Consider the following 23132-nt stretch of genomic DNA (forward strand, 5'->3'; position numbering starts at 1 on the left):
GCCCAGGACCCTGGCACAAAAACCCCATCGTCGCCTCCACGATCCTCCACAGCATCCACCAGCGTTCATCTCTCCATACCCCAGACGCTGGAGCGGAAACGCAAATATAGTGCAACCCACCCGCACGCCCAAGCCCTTAATGTGCATATCTCCAGATTGCTTAGCCTGGAGATGCTGCCCTATAGGCTAGTAGAGACCGAGGCCTTTCGCAACCTCATGGCGGCGGCCGCCCCTCGGTATTCGGTCCCCAGCTGCCACTACTTTTCCCGATGTGCCGTCCCAGCCCTGCACCAGCACGTGTCAGACAACATCATCCGTGCCCTGACCAACGCCGTTTCTGACAAGGTCCACCTGACCACGGACACGTGGACGAGTGCTGCCGGGCAGGGCCACTATATATCGCTGACGGCACATTGGGTTAACTTGGTGGAGGCTGGGACCGAGTCTGACCCTGGGGCTGCTCATATACTGCCGACGCCGAGGATTGCGGGGCCTACCTCGGTCCAGGTGTTTCAGGCCTACTATGCCTCCTCCTCCTCCCACCCCTCCTCCACCTCCTCCTCCGAACTACCATCCGTGGGCACGGCGCCATCAGTCGGTAGCTCTAGGCACAGCAGCAGTGCCGTCGCTAAGCGACAGCAGGCGGTGCTCAAACTGCTGAGCCTAGGCGACAAAAGGCACACCGCCCAAGAGCTATTACAGGGCATCACGGCGCAGACTGATCTGTGGCTGGCACCGCTGAACCTCAAGCCGGGAATGGTTGTGTGTGACAACGGCCGTAACCTGGTGGCGGCTCTGCAACTCGGCAGACTGACACATGTGCCATGCCTGGCCCATGTGTTAAATCTGATAGTGCAGCGTTTCCTCAAGACATACCCCAATCTGTCTGATTTGCTCACGAAGGTGCGCCGCATCTGTGCGCATTTCAGGAAGTCCAGCCCAGATGCTGCCACTCTCAGGGCAGCGCAGCGCCGCCTCCAACTGCCCGCTCACCGACTGTTGTGCGACGTGCCCACGAGGTGGAATTCAACACTGACCATGTTATCCAGAGTTTACCAGCAGCGCAGAGCGATTGTAGACTGCCAGATGTCAACTTCCACCAGAACTGGTAGTCAGGTCAGTCAGCTTCCTCAAGTCTACAATGAGGAGTGGACGTGGATGTCTGATATCTGTCACGTGCTGAGTAACTTTGAGGAGTCAACACAGATGGTCAGTGGCGATGCCGCCATCATCAGCCTCACCATCCCGCTGCTTGGCCTGTTGAAAAACTCTCTGGTCAGCATGAAGTCGGAAGCTTTGCGCTCGTCACAAGAGACGGGGGAAGAATATTCCCTTGTTGATAGCCAAAGCACCCTGAGGTCTGTTTCTCAGCGCATATCGGAGGAGGTGGAGGTGGAGGAGGATGAGGAGGAAGAGGAGGAGAATGTTGGCGAGACACAAGAGGGGACCATTGTTGAGTCCTTCACTGTTCAGCGTGTATGGGCAGAAGAAGAGGAGTTGGAGGAGGAGGAAATGGACAGTCAGGCCAGTGAGGGGAGTGAATTCTTACGCGTTGGTACTCTGGCGCATATGGCAGATTTCATGCTAGGCTGCCTATCCCGTGACCCTCGCGTTCAAAGAATTTATTCCAGCACCGATTACTGGGTGTTCACTCTCCTGGACCCACGGTACAAGCAAAATCTTCCCACTCTCATCCCTGGAGAGGAAAGGAGTGTGAGAATGCATGAATACCAGCAGGCCCTGGTGCACAAGCTGAAACAGTATTTCCCTTCTGACAGCGCTAGCGGCAGAGTGCGTAGTTCTGCGGGACAAGTAGCGAGGGAGAGTAGGCGAGCAGGCAGCTGGCGCTGTACGCCTTGGAAGTTCTTGCCTGCCCTGCCGCTAGCGTCTTGTCCGAGCGGGTTTTCAGTGCAGCTGGTGGCATCATCACCAATAAGCGTACACGCCTGTCGACTGACAGCGCTGACAGGCTGACGCTTATTAAAATGAATAAAGGCTGGATTTCTCAGAATTTCCAATCTCCACCAGGTGAAGGAAGCTCAACCTGAATAATTGATCCACTCCTCCTCCTCCTCCTCATTTTCCTCCTTCTCCTCCTCTTTGTACAGTAAAGCAGAGGAAAATGGCTATTTTTTGACAGGGCCCACTGGCTCTTGCTATAGTACTTCATGCATTTAATTTTTCTGGAGGGCCACCTACCCGGTCCTCTGTTTGAAACAATTTTTGTGAGTGCCACATACAGGCACTCAATCTATTCCATTTTTCTGGAGGGCCACCTACCCGGTCCTCTGTTTTAAAAAATTTTTGGGACTGCCACATACAGGCACTCAATCTATTCCATTTTACTGCAGGGCCACCTACCTGCTCCTCTGGTTTGAACAATTTTTGGGACTGCCACATACAGGCACTCAATCTATTCCATTTTACTGGAGGGCCACCTACCTGCTCCTCTGGTTTGAAACATTTTTGGGACTGCCACATACAGGCACTCAATCTATTCCATTTTACTGCAGGGCCACCTACCTGCTCCTCTGGTTTGAACAATTTTTGGGACTGCCACATACAGGCACTCAATCTATTCCATTTTACTGCAGGGCCACCTACCTGCTCCTCTGGTTTGAAACATTTTTGGGACTGCCACATACAGGCACTCAATCTATTCCATTTTACTGCAGGGCCACCTACCTGCTCCTCTGGTTTGAACAATTTTTGGGACTGCCACATACAGGCACTCAATCTATTCCATTTTACTGCAGGGCCACCTACCTGCTCCTCTGGTTTGAACAATTTTTGGGACTGCCACATACAGGCACTCAATCTATTCCATTTTACTGCAGGGCCACCTACCTGCTCCTCTGGTTTGAACAATTTTTGGGACTGCCACATACAGGCACTCAATCTATTCCATTTTACTGCAGGGCCACCTACCTGCTCCTCTGGTTTGAAACATTTTTGGGACTGCCACATACAGGCACTCAATCTATTCCATTTTACTGCAGGGCCACCTACCTGCTCCTCTGGTTTGAACAATTTTTGGGACTGCCACATACAGGCACTCAATCTATTCCATTTTACTGCAGGGCCACCTACCTGCTCCTCTGGTTTGAACAATTTTTGGGACTGCCACATACAGGCACTCAATCTATTCCATTTTACTGGAGGGCCACCTACCTGCTCCTCTGGTTTGAAACATTTTTGGGACTGCCACATACAGGCACTCAATCTATCCCATTTTACTGGAGGGCCACCTACCTGCTCCTCTGGTTTGAAAAATGTTTGGGACTGCCACATACAGGCACTATCCAAATTAAATTGTCTCCATAGCAGCCTCCACACGTTGTCTCCATTGCTACCTCCAAAAGTCGTCCATATAGCTGCCTCCATACATCGTCCCTTTATCAAACGAGGTGTGTCAGGCAGAAATTTGGGTTGTTTTCATGGATTCCACATCAAAGTTGTTAACTTTGTCGCCACCCTGCTGTGTTATCCACAAAATATACTGGCAAACTTTTACCATTTAGGGATATTATTTCAGCGCTTCTTGCGCATCTGTTTACATTCCCCTCACCCGGCATATCCTAAACTTATAAGAACGCTACTACACTTGATCTTATACAAAAGGTTCTTAGAAGTGCTGTTTGGGGAGTAGCCTAGAGACAGGGGCTTGGATTGGCGAAAGCTCGCCTGGCAGCGGAACGCCAGCTCCATGCGCATCATGCGCTTCTTGCGCATCTGTTTACATTCCCCTCACCCGCCATATCCCAAACTTATAAGAACGCTACTACACTTAACTTGGTGCAGGCTGGGACCGAGTCTAACCCTGGGGCTGGTCATATACTGCCGACGCAGAGAATTGCGGGGCCTACCTCGGTCCAGGTCTCAAAGGCCTACTATACCTCCTCCCACCCCTCCTCCACCTCCTCCTCCTCCGAATTACCATCCGTGGGCATGGCGCCATCAGTCGGTAGCTCTAGGCACAGCAGCAGTGCCGTCGCTAAGCGACAGCAGGCGGTGCTGAAACTGCTGAGCCTAGGCGATAAAAGGCACACCGCCCAAGAGCTATTACAGGGCATTCCACATCAAAGTTGTTAACTTTGTCGCCACCCTGCTGTGTAATCCCCAAAATATACTTGCAAACTTTTACCATTTAGGGATATTATTTCAGCGCTTCTTGCGCATCTGTTTACATTCCCCTCACCCGCCATATCCTAAACTTATAAGAACGCTACTACACTTGATCTTATACAAAAGGTTCTTAGAAGTGCTGTTTGGGGAGTAGCCTATAGACAGGGGCTTGGATTGGCGAAAGCTCGCCTGGCAGCGGAGCGCCAGCTCCATGCCAAGATCCAACTAACATAGTTTTAACTGCAGCACCTTTAATCTACTACTAGTTCACTGCCTCCATACATGGTCCCCTTATCAAACGAGCTGTGTCAGGCAGAATTTTGGGTTGTTTTCATGGCTTCCATGTTAACTTTGTCGCCACCCTGCTGTGTAATCCACAAAATATACTGGCAAACTTTTATCATGTACCGATATTATTTGAGCGCTTCTTGCTCACCTCCTTTGGTTCCTCTCTGCCACCCATTGGTTTGAAGCCTGAGTCCATTTAGGGTATGTCGCCATGACACTCTCTAGCCTGCTGCCGCTGCCTCTGCATGCCGTCCCCTATAGTGTCAGGGTCAATTATTGGATGTTTTAGATGCTATCTAGCTTCATTCTGTCACTCTGTCATGGCCATGCTGTTGCCCATAATTTTGGCATAATGGTGCGATTAAGCAGCCTCAGAGGCATCCATGCATGCTGCCCCTGCTGTTTCCTGTCCATTTCCGTGGTGTTTCCATCCTTTTCTGAGGTTCCCAGGTGTTTGGCCAAGCTTCCCTGTGCAGAGCCTTGGTCCCCTTGAAAAATGCTCGAGTCTCCCATTGACTTCAATGGGGTTCGTTATTCGAGACGAGCACTCGAGCATCGGGAAAAGTTCGTCTCGAATAACGAGTACCCGAGCATTTTAGTGTTCGCTCATCTCTAGTTATAAACAATCTTACATTCCTTGTCTTAAGAGGAATTAACCGGTTAAGGACCGGGCCCTTTCCTGTTTTTTCATGTCCATTTTTCACTCCCCACCTTCAAAAATCTATAACTTTTTTATTTTTACACGTAAAGAGCTGTGTGATGGCTTGTTTTCTGCGTAACAAATTGCACTTCATAATGATGGTATTAAATATTCCATGCCATGTACTCGGAAGCGGGAAAAAAATTCCAAATGCAATGAAAATGGTGAGAAAACGCATTTGCGCCATTTTCTTGTGGGCTTGGATATTACGTCTTTCACTGAGCGCCCCAAATGACATGTCTACTTTATTCTTTGGGTCGGTACGATTAAGGGGATACCAAATTTGTATAGGTTTTATAATGTTTTCATACATTTACAAAAATTAAAACCTCCTGTACAAAAATAATTTTTTTAATTTTGCCAACTTCTGGCGCTAATAACTTTTTTATACTTTGGTGTACGAAGCAGTGGGTGGTGTCATCTTTTGCGAAATTTGATAATATTTTCAATGATATAATTTTTAGGACTGTACGACCTTTTGATCACTTTTTATAGATTTTTTTCGATTTTTCAAAATGGCAAAAAAGTGCCATTTTCGACTTTGGGCGCTATTTTCCGTTACGGGGTTAAACGCATTGAAAAACCGTTATCATATTTTGATAGATCGGGCATTTTCGGACGCGTTGATACCTGATGTGTTTATGATTTTTACTGTTTATTTATATTTATGTCAGTTCTAGGGAAAGGGGGGTGATTTGAAATTTTAGGTTTTTTTATTATATATATTTTTTTTTAACTTTTTTTTATTTTTATTTATACTATTTTTCAGACTCCCTAGGGTACTTTAACCCTAGGTTGTCTGATCGATCCTATCATATACTGCCATACTACAGTAAGGCAGTATATGGGGATTTTCTTCCTCATTCATTACAATGTGCTATCAGCACATTGTAATGAAGGGGTTAAAACGAAATAGCCTCGGGTCTTCGGAAGACCCAAGGCTACCATGGAGACGGATCGCCGCCCCCCGATGACGTCACGGGGAGCGGCGATCCCAGGTAAGATGGCGGCGCCCATGCGCCGCTATCTATTTGAGGCTGCCGGCAGCTTTGCCGGCAGCCCACGCTGCAAAAACACCTGTAGACTTACCGGCTATGGAGAGGGCTCAGCCCGTGAGCCCTCTCCATGCAGCGCGACGCGACCGCCGCCGTGAATACACGGCGGGCGGTCGCGAACCGGTTAAAGAAGTGTGCAGATTTTATCATAATTCTGCAGGTGCTAAAGTCACCACAGTAGTAGAAGCCCCATTTTGGGCTTCTCCTGCCGAAAAGGATTTAGGGACATAGTGGCTAGGGGTCAAAATGGCCCTCAAATTACATGAACAATGCCATGTAACCAAGAGGACCGGTGGGAGACATCTTGCAAGGGTTTTGTCATTTTTAAAACAGAACAATTCCAATACAGAATCTCTTGAACCTCAATCCAGCGGGAATTAAATTATGTAATAAAATTAACTTCATTATTAGAGATGAGCGAGCACTAAAATGCTCGGGTACTCGTTATTCGAGACAAACTTTTCCCGATGCTCGAGTGCTCGTCTCGAATAACGAGCCCCATTGAAGTCAATGGGAGACTCGAGCATTTTTCAAGGGGACCAAGGCTCTGCACAGGGAAGCTTGGCCAAACACCTGGAAACCTCAGAAAAGGATGGAAACACCACGGAAATGGACAGGAAACAGCAGGGGCAGCATGCATGGATGCCTCTGAGGCTGCTTAAACGCACCATTATGCCAAAATTATGGGCAACAGCATGGCCATGACAGAGGGACAGAATGAAGCTAGATAGCATCTAAAACATCCAATAATTGACCCTGACACTATAGGGGACGGCATGCAGAGGCAGCGGCAGCAGCGGCAGGCTAGAGAGTGGCATGGCGACATACCCTAAATGGACTCAGGGTTCAAACCAATGGGTGGCAGAGAGGAACCAAAGGAGGTGAGCAAGAAGCGCTCAAATAATATCGGTATATGATAAAAGTTTGCCAGTATATTTTGTGGATTACACAGCAGGGTGGCGACAAAGTTAACATGGAAGCCATAAAAACAATCCAAAATTCTGCCTGACACAGCTCGTTTGATAAGGGGACCATGTATGGAGGCAGTGAACTAGTAGTAGATTAAAGGTGCTGCAGTTAAAACTATGTTAGTTGGATCTTGGGATGGAGCTGGCGCTCCGCTGCCAGGCGAGCTTTCGCCAATCCAAGCCCCTGTCTCTAGGCTACTCCCCAAACAGCACTTCTAAGAACTTTTTGTATAAGATCAAGTGTAGAACACCAACAGAATTTGATAGACCTGATATATGTGGACAATACTGTCGGCCACACTCGGGTCCCAATACAAAACACTAATAATTTGACCAAAAAGTGATGTAACACTTACAAAGAATAAATGTAAAAAATTACCATCTTTATTAGTAGCATACAAATAATCAAGACACACAATGGGTGAACTACAATGGGTTAAAAGCCATGTGTGGTACAATAAATAATTATATCCATGTATATGGGTAGGTAATAAATTTGTCATATAGCATAGCCCCAAGTAAACATGCATAAGACAATGGGGTTAAAATAGATGCACAGATAATCCTGCAGAAAAGAATGACAAAAGGAAAGTGAAAAACCAATACCTTACCAAATCAGATCACACATGGGAAGTTGCCCCGACACGTGTTTCGCTATGAGCGCTTTATCAAGGGGAGTGTAGGAGAAGAGGGACTCATGGGTATAAAAAGGGGAAGCGGACCAATGGAATAGTTTGTACACACCTGAATTATGAAAGTGCCTGAGTGCAGTGAATGTCCGGACCGGAAAGGAGCCGCACATACAAGTAGAACGGTCCGGCTCGCTACATTGCACGATTACCCAGTGCGCATGCTCAGGATTTCCACAGTGTCGCGAGATTTCGGTCTCGCTGGAAAAGTGGCGCACGCGCCGAAAAAAGTGGCGCACGCGCAGAAAAGTGGCGCACACGCAGAAAAGTGGCGCAGATCGTGCAACTATGTTGGGAATACCAGGTAAGTATGAAACCAGGCGCATGATTATAAAGAGAGGACCAAAACGGCCACTAAGGGTAGAATAGATCGAGGAGTGATATAAACGTGGACCAAAAGATGTATCAGTAAGATAAAATGGCCGGTGGTCAAACCATGCCTACACTCCCCTTGATAAAGCGCTCATAGCGAAACACGTGTCGGGGCAACTTCCCATGTGTGATCTGATTTGGTATGGTATTTGTTTTTCACTTTCCTTTTGTCATTCTTTTCTGCAGGATTATCTGTGCATCTATTTTAACCCCATTGTCTTATGCATGTTTACTTGGGGCTATGCTATATGACAAATTTATTACCTACCCATATACATGGATATAATTATTTATTGTACCACACATGGCTTTAAACCCATTGTAGTTCACCCATTGTGTGTCTTGATTATTTGTATGCTACTAATAAAGATGGTAATTTTTTACATTTATTCTTTGTAAGTGTTACATCACTTTTTGGTCAAATTATTAGTGTTAAGATCAAGTGTAGTAGCGTTCTTATAAGTTTAGGATATGGCGGGTGAGGGGATTGTAAACAGATGCGCAAGAAGCGCTGAAATAATATCGGTAAATGATAAAAGTTTGCCAGTATATTTTGTGGATTACACAGCAGGGTGGCGACAAAGTTAACAAGTTTGATGTGGAATGCCCTGTAATAGCTCTTGGGCGGTGTGCCTTTTATCGCCTAGGCTCAGCAGTTTGAGCACCGCCTGCTGTCGCTTAGCGACGGCACTGCTGCTGTGCCTAGTGCTACCGACTGATGGCGCCATGCCCACGGATGGTAATTCGGAGGATGAGGAGGTGGAGGAGGGGTGGGAGGAGGAGGAGGTATAGTAGGCCTTTGAGACCTGGACCGAGGTAGGCCCCGCAATCCTCTGCGTCGGCAGTATATGACCAGCCCCATGGTCAGACTCGGTCCCAGCCTCCACCAAGTTAAGTGTAGTAGCGTTCTTATAAGTTTGGGATATGGCGGGTGAGGGGAATGTAAACAGATGCGCAAGAAGCGCTGAAATAATATCCGTAAATGGTAAAAGTTTGCCAGTATATTTTTTGGATTACACAGCAGGGTGGCGACAAAGTTAACAACTTTGATGTGGAATCCATGAAAACAACCCAAATTTCTGCCTGACACACCTCGTTTGATAAGGGGACGATGTATGGAGGCAGCTATATGGACGACTTTTGCAGGTAGCAATGGAGACAACGTGTGGAGGCTACTATGGAGACAATTTAATTTGGATAGTGCCTGTATGTGGCAGTCCAAAAAAGTTTCAAACCAGAGGAGCAGGTAGGTGGCCCTCCAGAAAAATTGAATAGATTGAGTGCCTGTATGTGGCACTCCCAAAAATTGTTTAAAACAGAGGACCGGGTAGGTGGCCCTCCAGAAAAATTAAATGCATAAAGTACTATAGCTAGAGCCAGTGGGCCCTGTCAAAAAATAGCCAGTTTCCTCTGCTTTAGTGTACAAAGAGGAGGAGAAGGAGGAAAATGAGGAGGAGGAGTGCATAAATTATTCAGGTTGAGCTTCCTTCACCTGGTGGAGATTGGAAATTATGAGAAATCCAGGCTTTATTCATCTTAATAAGCGTCAGCCTGTCAGCGCTGTCAGTCGACAGGCGTGTACGCTTATAGGTGATGATGCCACCAGCTGCACTGAAAACCCGCTCGGACAACACGCTAGCGGCAGGGCAGGCAAGAACCTCCAAGGCGTACAGCGCCAGTTCATGCCACATGTCCAGCTTTGAAACCCAGTAGTTGTAGGGAGCTGTGCGATCATTTAGGACGATGGTATGGTCAGCTACGTACTCCCTTACCATCTTTCTGTAAAGATCAGCCCTACTCTGCCGAGACTGGGGACAGGTGACAGTGTCTTGCTGGGGTGACATAAAGCTGGCAAAAGCCTTGTAAAGCGTACCCTTGCCAGTGCTGGACAAGCTGCCTGCTCGCCTACTCTCCCTCGCTACTTGTCCCGCAGAACTTTGCACTCTGCCGCTTGCGCTGTCAGAAGGGAAATACTGTTTCAGCTTGTGCACCAGGGCCTGCTGGTATTCATGCATTCTCACACTCCTTTCCTCTCCAGGGATGAGAGTGGAAAGATTTTGCTTGTACCGTGGGTCCAGGAGAGTGAATACCCAGTAATCGGTGCTGGAATAAATTCTTTGAACGCGAGGGTCACGGGATAGGCAGCCTAGCATGAAATCTGCCATATACGCCAGAGTTCCAACGCGCAAGAATTCACTCCCCTCACTGGCCTGACTGTCCATTTCCTCCTCCTCCAACTCCTCCAACTCCTCTTCTTCTGCCCATACACGCTGAACAGTGAAGGACTGAACAATGGTCCCCTCTTGTGTCTCGCCAACATTCTCCTCCTCTTCCTCCTCATCCTCCTCCACCTCCGCCGATATGTGCTGAGAAACAGACCTAAGGGTGCTTTGGCTATCAAAAAGGGAATCTTCTTCCCCCGTCTCTTGTGACGAGCGCAAAGCTTCCGACTTTATGCTGATCAGAGAGTTTTTCAACAGGCCAAGCAGCGGGATGGTGAGGCTGATGATGGCGGCATCGCCACTGACCATCTGTGTTGACTCCTCGAAGTTACTCAGCACCTGACAGATATCAGACATCCACGTCCACTCCTCATTGTAGACTTGAGGAAGCTGACTGACCTGACTACCAGTTCTGGTGGAAGTTGACATCTGGCAGTCTACAATCGCTCTGCGCTGCTGGTAAACTCTGGATAACATGGTTAATGTTGAATTCCACCTCGTGGGCACGTCGCACAACAGTCGGTGAGCGGGCAGTTGGAGGCGGCACTGCGCTGCCCTGAGAGTGGCAGCATCTGTGCTGGACTTCCTGAAATGCACACAGATGCGGCGCACCTTCGTGAGCAAATCAGACAGATTGGGGTATGTCTTGAGGAAACGCTGAACTATCAGATTTAAAGGAAACCTACCACTTGTAGTGGCAGGTTTCCGATGGCAATATCGGGCACCAGCTCAGGGTGAGCTGGTGCCGGAGCTTATTTTAGTTAGTGTTTTAAACCGCGGTATCGCGGTTTAAAACACTTTTTAAACGTTGTAACCGGCGCAGGCAAGTACGCACTCGGCGCTTACCGTGCACGCGGCTACATAGGAAGTGAATGAGAGCCGCGTGCACGGTAAGCGCCGAGCGCGTACCTGCCTGCGCCGGCTACAACGTTTAAAAAGTGTTTTAAACCGCGATACCGCGGTTTAAAACACTAACTAAAATAAGCTCCGGCACCAGCTCACCCTGAGCTGGTGCCCGATATTGCCATCGGAAACCTGCCACTACAAGTGGTAGGTTTCCTTTAACACATGGGCCAGGCATGGCACATGTGTCAGTCTGCCGAGTTGCAGAGCCGCCACCAGGTTACGGCCGTTGTCACACACAACCATGCCTGGCTTCAGGTTCAGCGGTGCCAGCCACAGATCAGTCTGCGCCGTGATGCCCTGTAATAGTTCCTGGGCGGTGTGCCTTTTATCGCCTAGGCTCAGCAGTTTGAGCACCGCCTGCTGTCCCTTAGCGACGGCACTGCTGCTGTGCCTAGAGGTAGCAACTGATGGCGCCATGCCCACGGATGGTAGTTCGGAGGAGGAGGTGGAGGAGGGGTGGGAGGAGGAGGAGGCATAGTAGGCCTGAAAGACCTGGACCGAGGTAGACCCCGCAATCCTCGGCGTCGGCAGTATATGACCAGCCGCAGGGTCAGACTCGGTCCCAGCCTGCACCAAGTTAACCCAATGTGCCGTCAGCGATATATAGTGGCCCTGCCCGGCAGCACTCTTCCACGTGTCCGTGGTCAGGTGGACCTTGTCAGAAACGGCGTTGGTCAGGGCACGGATGATGTTGTCTGACACGTGCTGGTGCAGGGCTGGGACGGAACATCGGGAAAAGTAGTGGCGGCTGGGGACCGAATACCGAGGGGCGGCCGCCGCCATGAGGTTGCGAAAGGCCTCGGTCTCTACTAGCCTATAGGGCAGCATCTCCAGGCTAAGCAATCTGGAGATGTGGACATTAAGGGCTCGGGCGTGCGGGTGGGTTGCACTATATTTCCGTTTCCGCTCCAGCGTCTGGGGTATGGAGAGCTGAACGCTGGTGGATGCTGTGGAGGATCGTGGAGGCGACGATGGGGTTTTTGTGCCAGGGTCCTGGGCAGGGGGCTGACTATCAGCTAACACAGGGGAAGGAGCAGTGGTGTGCACGGCCGGAGGTGAACGGGCTTGGTGCCACTGAGTGGGGTGTTTAGCATTCATATGCCTGCGCATACTGGTGGTAGTTAAGCTAGTAGTGGTGGAACCCCTGCTGATCCTGGTTTGGCAAAGGTTGCACACCACATTCCGTCGGTCATCCGGTGTTTCCTTAAAGAACCTCCAGACTTCTGAAAATCTAGCCGTCGCCGCGGGAGCCCTCGCCACGGGAGCTTCACTACGTGACACATTTGGCGCTGATGCACCTGCTCTGGCCCTGCCTCTCCGTCTGGCCCCACTACTGCCTCTTCCAACCTGTTCTGGTCGAGGACTCTCCTCCGTCTCAGAAGCACTGTGTTCACCCGGCCTCTCAACCCAGCTTGGGTCTGTCACCTCATCATCCTCCGATCCCTCAGTCTGCTCCCCCCTCGGACTTCCTGCCCTGACAACAACTTCACCACTGTCTGACAACCGTGTCTCCTCATCGTCGGACACCTCTTTACACATTTCTTCCACTACGTCAAGAAGGTCATCATCACCCACAGACTGCGACTGGTGGAAAACCTGGGCATCGGAAAATTGCTCAGCAGCAACCGGACAAGTGGTTTGTGACTGTGGGAAGGGTCCAGAAAACAGTTCCTCAGAGTATGCCGGTTCAAATGCCAAATTTTCCTGGGAGGGGGCAGACTGGGGGGGAGGAGGCTGAGGTGCAGGAGCTGGAGGAGTGCCGATTTCGGTGACATGGGTGGACTGCGTGGAAGACTGACTGGTGGACAAATTGCTCGAAGCATTGTCGGCAATCCATGACATCACCTGTTTGCACTGTTCTGGCCTCAACAGTGCTCTACGACGAGTCCCAGTAACTTCAGACATGAACCTAGGGAGTGTAGCTCTGCGGCGTTCCCCTGCTCCCTCATCAGCAGGTGGTGTCTCACCCCGCCCAGGACCACGGCCTCTGACCCCTGCAGTAGTTGGACGCCCACGTCCACGCCCTCGTCCTCTACCCCTAGCCCTCGGGTTAAAAATTTTGAAAATGAAAGTTATAACTTTAATTTATTTTTTAACTTTTTTTTGTGTTTTTTTGTGTTTTTTTTTTTGGTGTTTTTTAGTTTTTAAAACCAAACGATGCTATCCTATTGCTATGGCTATTTTCTAGCCAAGTATGAAAGCACACTGCTATGCCAGATGAGATGACGCTGAGTTACGAAAAAATAAACGTAAAATAAAAAGTAAATGGCAGACTGTGCCTAATTGAAATCAGACCCCTAATAAATTTTCCCACTTCGGTCTTTGCGATGGATATGTGCGTCACTAAGCGCTAAACACAACGGTCGCAAGTCTCACTACAAATTCCTCACAATATGGTAGTAGATGCACTGCAGCAAGGACAGCCACCAGCAGATCAACCAGAAATAAAATATATAACGCTATTGTAGGCCTAAGTAAGCTGTTTGGATTCTCCTATGGCTATTTTCTAGCCAAGTATGAAAGCACACTGCTATGCCAGATGAGATGACGCTGAGTTATGAAAAAATAAACGTAAAATAAAAAGTAAATGGCAGACTGTGCCTAATTGAAATCAAACCCCTAATAAATTTTCCCACTTCGGTCTTTGCGATGGATATGTGCGTCACTAAGCGCTGAACACAACGGTCGCAAGTCTCACTACAAATTCCTCACAATATGGTAGTAGATGCACTGCAGCAAGGACAACCACCAGCAGATCAACCAGAAATAAAATATATAACGCTATTGTAGGCCTAAGTAAGCCGTTTGGATTCTCCTATGGCTATTTTCTAGCCAAGTATGAAAGCACACTGATGAGATGACGCTGAGTTATGAAAAAATAAACGTAAAATAAAAAGTAAATGGCAGACTGTGCCTAATTGAAATCAAACCCCTAATAAATTTTCCCACTTTGGTGTTTGAGGTGGATATGTGTGTCACTAAGAGCTAAACACAACGGTAGCAAGTCCCCCTGCAAATTCCTCACAATATGGTACTAGCTGCAAATAAAAAAAAAAAATGTATAACGTTATTGTAGCCCTAAGAAGGGCTGTTGGGTTCTTGTAGAATCACTCCTGCCTAACACTATTCTAATAGAACAGCCTAACGCTTTCCCTGACCAGCAGCAGCTCTCTCCCTAGCGGCATCCAGACACAGAATGATCCGAGCAGCGCAGGCAGGGGCTAGTCTATTCCAGGGTCACCTGATCTGGCCAGCCAACCACTGCTATCGACGTGTAAGGGTACCGCGTCATGCTGGGTGGAGTACAGAGTCTCCTGGCTTGTGATTGGCTCTGTTTCTGGCCGCCAAAAAGCAAAACGGCGGGAGCTGCCATTTTCTCGAGCGGGCGAAGTATTCGTCCGAGCAACGAGCAGTTTCGAGTACGCTAATGCTCGAACGAGCATCAAGCTCGGACGAGTATGTTCGCTCATCTCTATTCATTATCTGTTTTCAACTTACCCCTTGGTCTACTTAACAGCAAAGAATCTCAGGATACATTCTGTGCCCTTATGCATCCCTTCTTAATAGTTTGCTTACCATATCCCCTCTCCTGGAACCTTTTGAAGAGATCCCCTGCCTGTCTTTCAAAAGCTTCTGCATTAGAACAAATATGCTGCATTCGGAGGAATTGGTAATAAGGATGTCCAGAAAATCTACTTATTTATATTTAATCTTTGTAGAAAGGTCAAGGTGTGTCGTCTATATACCTAGACCAAATAAGTTCTGCATCAAATCCTTCAGTGTAATGGACCTGCTCTCTTTCCCACAGCCCCAGGAACAGGTTAGGATATGAGGGCACACATGATGCCCCCATTGCTGTACCCTGGAGCTGTAGGAAAAGACGGTCCTTAAACACAAAATAACTATGTCAGGGACATGACTAGTTACATCTCAAGATAATGATATGATCTGTGTACTCCATGGTCATGTTCAATTGATGTATACAGGAACTCCACGTCGCATGTCAACAATATCATATTTTCTTTCAGCTGTACCTAATTAACCCCTTATCACCGACACTAGTTTTCAGCTCAATGACCAGACTCGATTTTTCAAATCTGACATGTCTCACGATAATTGGTTATAACTTCGGAACGCTTTAACATATCCTGGTGATTTTGAGAATGTTTTCTCGTGACACATTGTACTTCATGTTAGTTATAAAATTTAAGTGATAAGTTTTGCGTTTCGTTCTGAAAAAAAGTGAAAATTTGGCAAAAGTTTGTAAAAATTCTTCATTTTCCAAGTTTGAAATGTTCTGGTTTCCAGACAGGAAGTAAAACTACCCAAAAAGTTTGATAATTAACATTTACAGAAAATCTGCTTTATGTTGGGATGATATTTTATGCTTCCGGTCATTTTTCTAGGATGTTATGAGGCGCAGAACTTTAGGTGCGATTTTTCTTATTTTCATGAAAATTGCCAAAACTCACATTTTGAGGGACAACTCAGCTTTCAAGTGACTTTGAGAGGCCTAAATAATAGTAAAACCCCATAAATTACCCCACTATAGAAAGTTCACCCCTCAACATATGTAAAACAACTTCTATTAAGTCCATTAAGTGTTTCACATGGGTTAAAAAATATGGACCTGCGATTTAGAAACTATGGAATTTTTTTGGAAATACATTCATTTAGGCCAAAACTGACATTTTCAGAATAAATTAAATGATGAAACGCACTGCAGCGCTTAATGCCCAATTCCTCCCGAGTGTACTGATACCCCATATGTGGTGGTAAACTGCTGTACGGGCGCACGGCCGAGCATAGAATGAATGGAGGCGCCATCCACAGCAGATTTGTATTGTCACATTGTACGACCCCCCCCCCGCTCACCGTAACGTAAAAATAATATTTTATCTTTATTCTCTGGTTCACTACGATTGCGGTGATACCTCATTTATATAGTTTTTCTTATTTTGCTCAATTTTCCTGAGCAAAACCAATATTGGAGAAAATCGCATTGTTTTTACTATTGACAACTTTTCAGGGCCATAACTTCTGTATTTTTCTGTTGTCAGATCTGGTTGAGGGCTTATTTTTTGCGAAAACAGTTGTTCTTTTCAGTCGTATCATATTAGGTACCGTAACTTTTTTTGATCACTTTTTAGAACATTTTTTGTGATGGTGTTTGATGAAAAATTGTATATTATGGGAAGTTTTTCGAGTTTTTTTTTTACGTAGTTCACCGAGCGGGTTCAATATTGATTTAGATTTATTGTACAGATTAATACGGATGCGGTGATACCAAATATGTACGTGTTTTTGTGTTTTATTTACATTTTATGTGTTACTGGGGAGATTATGGGACTTTTATTTTATTTATTTATTTATTTAATTATATTATAAAAAGATTTAATTTTTTTTTTTTACTTTTTTACATTTTCTACTTCTTGGCTTGAATAAGCGATCATCCGATCACTTATTCAAGCCTTTACACTGCAATACACTTGTATTGCAGTGTATAGTGCGCATGCTCAGTTACTTACAGCCGGGTCCTGCCAGGAAGGCAGGACCCGGTGAGAAGAGGAGCCGACAGCGGCAGGAGGGATCGAATCCCCCGGTAAGCACACCGGGGGGGTCCGATCCACGGGGGACACACTTGCACGCCGCGGTCATGCTTGACCGCGGCGTGCAAGGGGTTAAACACCCGGGATCGGAGTTTTTCCGATCCTGGGTGTTAGTGCCGGGTCTGGGCTGTGATATCACAGCCCGACACCGGCACCAGCGAGACCTGGTGTCCCGAAAACTTCTTCTGATGCGCCGCCGTAGAAAGGCGTCGCATCAGAAGAAGTACCCTTAATGACCGCCGTAAAAACCCGATAGGGCGGTCATTAAGGGGTTAAAGATGTCGCTGCAGACTCCGACCTGCACCCATTGACATCTAAATTCAGTGGGTGGACTGATATGAGTTAGACAGACTCCGTTTACTTCTATTCTAGTATTTCGACATTAGTTCCTGTTCAGACTACTCTTTGGCATTTGCAGTTCTGTTCTTCATTGCTATTTTTATTGTGACTTGACTTAGGTGTTTGTTTTGCTATGTGTTTGCACTTTGGCACAGGGATATACCACTATCTAGTCGTTCTGCATCATTTAGGCTGTGTGAGGCAAACAGATAGGGCATTTTGGGGGGCTGAAGTTTAGTTTTGTTTGTCTTATTTGTCCTTCATAATTCCAGTCCCTTCATTACACCTGTGCTAATAGCTCCAACAATGGCATAATGGCCTAAATTTAATGCACATTCCCAAGAACAAAATTAGTTCATTCACATAACTTTTAATTCTTGGACAGCACAGCAAAGGTGGCAAGGAGTTGGCACTCTGTGTGCTAGTTAAAAGCATTCTTGCAGACCCCATCCCTGTTTGTAACAGTGATGTGCACTCTGGGGCATATTACGACTGTCATGGGCCCTGGGCTGTATTGATATTATATCCCCTACTAATCTGGGATTCACTTCCCACATCTGGTACTAGAATCAAACTTCTTGGAGATTATTGGATCCATCCCTTTCTTCCTGCTTCTAATCTGTGGTTTCAGGACATTTGAAGGACCTGAAAAGTTCCTGAAATGCCTCTTGTATACATGTGTATGAAGAGAATGGACAGATATACAAGGATTTCATAAATGAAGGGCTTTGAGCTACCACTCAAACACCTATATTATAATTCATTATTGTGTGCACTGCGAACCACAGGCCTGTCATAAAGTCTAAGCAGTCGGGATCAAATTTTCATATTTGAAATATCAAAAGTATCTTTAAAATATAAACTGTATTAATGGTTTTTCCATTGTTCAAATTTCCACTATGAGTGACATCAACACAAGAAACGTGAGCCGGAATGAGTTTCCTTGGATGAGTAGTCACGTGAAAGCTCAAGATTACTGTATACAATGAGCTGGAGTGGTATAAAGTATGCTGCTAATAGACTCTGCAGCCATACAAAGGTGGCCTCTGAAGTGATAAATTACATTTTACTATCATTTACCAATCTAATGGATGAACCTGGGTTTAACTGATGGCAATAAACTAATAGTACCTACTGGAATGCATAATAATAATATAAAATGTGGTGGGGGAAGGATAATGTCATACTGTTCTGTTTCTGAATTGTAAAGACAAACTCTTCATTTAGATAATAGTATGCTTCCAATTTCTTGTAATTGTTTAGCAATTTTTCTTTTTCTTGCTAAAGCAAGGGTTATTTATCATTAGGCAGGCTCCTTACCATAGTTCAATGCATGCCTCTGGAGCTTCACTGCCCACCAGATTTATGAAAGGGATTTTTGCCCTTTAATAAATCTCTTAGTGGTGTCTGAGATTTTTTTTTAATAAATCGCAAAATAAGTAAAAAGAATTGCAACACATACCACTGGAGTGACAATGGGGAACATTAACTAAGAAAAGTGTAGCGTGCAGGGTGCCCCAGATTAAGGATTTCTGGCACACGTTCTTCATGAATATGGCGACCCCTACACTTATCCAACAGAGTGCATCACTATTTTTGGCATGTGACACATTTCTGTCTGACATGTTAAATCTAGTGCATTTAAATCTGGCGCCACAAAATGTCACTTCTTAAGTACCTTTGCAAGCAGTTTGCACCTAAAAGAACATGCAAACTTTGCCAGAAAAATGGCACACGTCCCTTAGTAAATGTGCCTGAATGTGTTTTTTTTTACTAAATCTGGCTTCTCAAAAAGTGAGTTTCAGCAATATTCATGAAAATATACAAGAAAGCCTTGTAGCATTCTATGGAAATGAGTTGACATTTTTTTAATTGGTAAACGTAAAATAGTTCACCCACATTTTTAAACTAACAGGAATTACAGTGTGTGATTAGAAAACAATATCAAAATCACACACAAATGTTAAAGCATTCCAAATTTTTAACTATGTCTAGTGACGGATGTCGAATTCCAAAAACTTGGCTTGGTCAGGCAGGTGAAAACAGGCTTCAGCAGTGTCAGGATCCTCTTAATGGACGCTGACAGAACTTGTGAGTCACACCCAGGGATGCCTTGCTTTGAGCTGATTGACAGCTGCCTTGCAGTTCTTCATCCCTGGAATGGTTTAGACTTAGAGTGGGTTGATGATAAGAGAACTGGCCAGTCAGCGGCTGTGGGTGTCTACAGTAATTGGATAAATTCCCAGGGCTCAGCTCATTCAACGCGGGTTATACTTTCTTGTGTGAACCTCAACCTGATCCAGTACTGCTCTTACATGTGATTCTCCTGCTTGAACCCCGAATCCTGACCTGATCTAACCCTATATCCTGAACTAATCCGAGACCCTGCATCATGAACCTGATCGAGGACCACATATCCTGAACCTGGTCTGGAACCCTGTGCCCTGACCTGCAATCCTATACATTGTGTACATTTATCCTGTCCAAAATCCTGTTTATCTCCAGTCTGTCTGAAACCATGTGTAGCTCAATCCTTGTTTATCTGACCCATTTATCCTGTATGTGTTTATGCTTATCTTTTATGACATAATAAATATTTATTTGAAACCCAGGCAGCAGGGGGTTAAACTGTAGTGACCACTTACATTGCACAAACTCAAACTACTTGAATTGCTCCCAGATTTATCCTTTTAAAGTAAAAATATGTTATATAAAAGAAAAATGAAAAACTATCTTGATATCATGCATTTAAATATGCTTATATGGGTTGTTTAAGGGTCACCTCTGCCCACATAGAAATGCTTCAAGTGCAAATATAATTCAAAGAAATGTATAGAGGGCTTTATGTAAAAAGATAGCTTCTTCCTGGCTAAAAGACTGATATCATTGCGTGTGAGGGGAAAATATCTGAATTGCAGGTTCACCGGAAACATGGAATATTAAATGACATCTACAGATAAAAAATATTCTATTTGTTTGGAGAAAACACAATCCGAAAATGAAAAGCTGCTGAACTTTCCAACATAATGGGAGCCTGGCTTATTCACTCAGAAAAGACAATTTGTTAAACTGAAATAAGCAAGGTTCACATTGAAATGGTGCCTCGTCAAACAAGATGCTTGATTCATTCACATTATCATTTCACAGGAGCCCTGCAGAGTTACAGGAAAAGGTTGACTTGATGCTCTGCCGACTTTTCTCCTATTTAGCACCTGGCTGACCTGTGGAGCGTTTAAGATCTGTGCATGCTCTAATTCAATATCAGATTGGTATTTCACATTGATCCGCATGGCAATAATATCAGATTAAATCTGTAAAGAATAGAGATGAGTGAACACACTCGTCCGAGCTTGATGCTCGTTCGAGCATTAGCGTACTCGAAACCGCTCGTTGCTAGGACGAATATTTTGCCAGCTCGAGAAAATGGCATCTCCCGCAGTTTTGATTTTTGGCGGCCAGAAACAGAGCCAATCACAAGCCAGGAGACTCTGCACTCCACCCAGCATGACGTGGTACACTTACACGTCGATAGCAGTGGTTGGCTGGCCTGATCAAGTGACCCTGGAATAGACTAGCCCCTGCCCGCGCTGCTCGCATCATTCTCTGTCTGGATGCCGTTAGGGAGAGAGCTGCTGCTGCTGCAGGGATAGCGTTAGGGTGTTATATTAGCTTACTGTTAGGCAGGAGTGGGTCTACAAGAACCCAACAGCCCTTGTTAGGGCTAGAATTTTTTTTTTTTTTTGCTTGTGGCTGGGCTTGCTGGCACTAGTAGTGCAGCTAGTACCATATTGTGACGAATTTGCATGGAGACTTGCGAACGTTCTATTTAGCTCTTAGTGACACACATATCCATCTCAAACACCTAAGTGGGACAATTTATTAGGGGTTTGATTGAATTAGGCACAGTCTGCCAATTTTTTTTTTTTTACTTTTATTTTTTTTTTCAAAACTAAAAGTCATCATCACAGGCACAGCACAAAATCCAGTTGTGTGCTGTCAGTGTAGGTTAGAAACTAGCCATACAAGAACCCAACAGGCTTTCTTAGGGCTACAACAGCGTTATATATTTTATTTTTTTTTAGTTTGCTTGTGGCTGGCCTTGCTGGCACTAGTAGTGCAGCTAGTACCATATTGTGCTGAATTTGCACCAAGAATTTAGCTCTTGGTGACACACATATCCATCTCAAACACCTAAGTAGGGCAATTTATTAGGGGTTTGATTGAATTAGGCACAGTCTGACGCTTTTTTTTTTTTTTTTTTTCAAAACTGAAAGTCATCACAGGCACAGCACAAAATCCTGTTGTGTACTGTCAGTGTAGAAACTAGCCATAGCAATCATCATCATCTTCTGTGGTCGCTGTGTGATTTCTTCTGATCGTTATGTTAAAAAAAACACAAAAAAAACATTGAAAAAAACAAAAAAAAAATTTACAGTTTACACTTTAATTTTGAAAATGTTGAAGCGGGGTCCTAGGCGGGGTGCTGATGAGGGAGCAGGGGCACGCCGCAGAGCTACACTCCCTAGGTTCTCGTCTCAAGTTACTGGGACTCGTGGTAGAGCACTTTTCAGGCCAGAACAGTGTGAACAGGTGATGTCGTGAATTGCGGACAATGCTTCTAGCCATTTGTCCACCAGTCAGTCTTCCACAAAGTCCACCCATGTCACCGAAATCAGCACTCCTCCAGCTCCTCCACCTCAGCCTCCTTCCCTCCAGTCTGCCCCCTCCCAGGAAAATTTGGCATTTGAACCAGCATACTCTGGACCCTTCCCAGAGTCACAAACCACTTGTCCGGTTGCTGCTGAGCTCTTTCCCGATGCCCAGGTTTTCCACCGGTCGCAGTCTGTGGGTGATGATGACATTGTTGACGTAGTGGAAGAAGTGTGTAAAGAGGTGTCGGACGATGAGGAGACAGACCCAAGCTGGGTTGATAGGCCGGGTGAACACAGTGCTTCTGAGACGGAGGCGAGTCCTTGACGAGAACAGGTTGGAAGAGGCAGTGGTGGGACCAGACGGAGAGGCAGGGCCAGAGCTGGTGCATCAGCGCCAAATTTTTCACGTAGTGAAGCTCCCGTGGCGAGGGCTAGATTTTCGAAAGTCTGGAGGTTCTTTAAAGAGACACCGGATGGCCAACGGACTCTGGTGTGCAACCTGTGCCACACCAGGATCAGCAGGGGTTCCACCACTACCAGCTTAACCACCACCAGTATGTGCAGGCATATGAATGCTAAACACCCTACTCAATGGAACCATCTGTGCACATTTCAGGAAGTCCAGCACAGATGCTGCCACTCTCAGGGCAGTGCAGTGCCGCCTCCAACTGCCCGGTCACCGACTGTTGTGCGACGTGCCCACGAGGAGGAATTCAACATTAACCATGATATCCAGAGGTTACCAGCAGCGCAGAGCGATTGTAGACTGCCAGATGTCAACTTCCACCAGAACTGGTAGTCAGGTCAGTCAGCTTCCTCAAGTCTACAATGAGGAGTGGACGTGGATGTCTGATATCTGTCAGGCGCTAAGTAACTTTGAGGAGTCAACACAGATGGTCAGTGGCGATGCCGCCATCATCAGCCTCACCATCCAGCTGCTTGGCCTGTTGAAAAACTCTCTGGTCAGCATGAAGTCGGAAGCTTTGCACTCATCACAAGAGACAGGGGAAGAAGATTCCCTTGTTGATAGCCAAAGCACCCTCAGGTCTGTTTCTCAGCACATATCGGAGGAGGTGGAGAAGGATGAGGAGGAAGAGGAGGAGAATGTTGGCGAGACAGAAGAGGGGAGCATTGCTCAGTCCTTCACTGTTCAGCGTGTATGGGCAGAAGAAGAGGAGTTGGAGGAGGAGGAAATGGACAGTCAGGC

Source organism: Engystomops pustulosus, chromosome 2, assembly GCF_040894005.1.
Source record: "Engystomops pustulosus chromosome 2, aEngPut4.maternal, whole genome shotgun sequence".
NCBI lineage: Eukaryota > Metazoa > Chordata > Amphibia > Anura > Leptodactylidae > Engystomops > Engystomops pustulosus.